Genomic DNA, 1,313 nt, shown 5'->3' with positions numbered 1-1,313 from the left:
TTTTCGAAGTTGTTTACAGCCTGTCGTAAAAATTTATTGGCAACTAAAGCATCAGGAGAAACGTCATCCTCATGACAGGTTGGACATGTGTGTGTGTGTGTGAACCATCTGTGGTCATTTAATTTGTGAGTTTGGTGAATGGACTTCCACCGACCAGGGATACTCTAGCGTGGGAAGCGTGTCCCTGTGCGATAGTCGAGGTGTGTCCAGGTCCAGCACAAGATCTGTGTCCAGCATTTCATGTCCTGTACCAGATGTGTGTTTGGGTCCCGCAAGTGATGTGGGACAACAATCCTGCAATGTAAAAAGTATGTCCATGTTGTTTAGGATGTGTGTCTTGGTCGTCGAGTATGTGATATGTTTCTGTGTCCAATGCCTGACGAGAGGGTCTAAAACGGAAAATTGATGTGTCCACCAGGGGCGATGAAGTGCAGCACTGGAAGTAACTGGTCCGCGCTTGAAATGGGTCCGTGTTCTGTACCGGAAGCGTGTCGGGGTCCGTGCCTAAAACGGGTCCGTGTTCTGTACCGGAAGTGTTTTGGGTCAGTTCCAGAAATGGGCCTGTTTCGTACCGGAAGTTTGTCAGGGTCCGTCCCTGAAATGAGTTCGTGTACTGTACCGGATGTGTGTTAGGGTCCGTGCCTGAAATGGGTCCGTGTTGCGTACCGGATGTGTGTCAGGGTCCGTTCCTGAAGTGTGTCCGGAACCAATCCTAAAGGTACTGTGCTCTGTGGTTCTGTTGTGGACACTCTGGTCGCCTGTTCCTCATGCTGACCACTAGATGGAGACAGCGAGCTGCGCTCCCTGGTGTGAGAACCCAGCCTTCGCCTTCATTGTCCTAGTCTGTGAGGTGGACACTGGGCACTTACTCTCTCAGAGTCAAGGTGCAGTTGCCTCTTCTCTATTTCTCACGCCGGCGCCGTCGTCTTGACGCATTTTGCTTTAGCTTGTGTTCAAGTTCATTCTTCCCAGGGTCATGTGCTTTCAGGTCACCCTCCTTCCCGACTCTGCTCATTTCCATGAAATCAGTGCTTGGGGGCCTCCTTTCCTTCCTCCAGCCATACCGTTCCCAGGGAAAGGGGCTGGAAAACTAGGTTCCAGCCGGAGACTCATGAAGACGCTTAATTCAAGAGATGGGCTGACATAGGGCCGTTGCCATGGGCCCATGTGTGTCCCAGACAATGAGGATGACACAGTACACAGTTCAGATCTGTTGTTCACGAGCTCCTAAAAATCAGAATAGACTTGAGGGCACCCAACAGCGACAACGTTAGAAATATCGGACACATCCTGGGTATGAAAACAGTAGTTTT

The sequence above is a fragment of the Elephantulus edwardii genome, unplaced genomic scaffold (genome assembly GCF_000299155.1).
Source record: "Elephantulus edwardii isolate Elephantulus edwardi_28Jun2011 unplaced genomic scaffold, EleEdw1.0 scaffold00172, whole genome shotgun sequence".
NCBI classification, from domain to species: Eukaryota; Metazoa; Chordata; class Mammalia; order Macroscelidea; family Macroscelididae; genus Elephantulus; species Elephantulus edwardii.
This window is presented reverse-complemented; position numbering follows the sequence as displayed.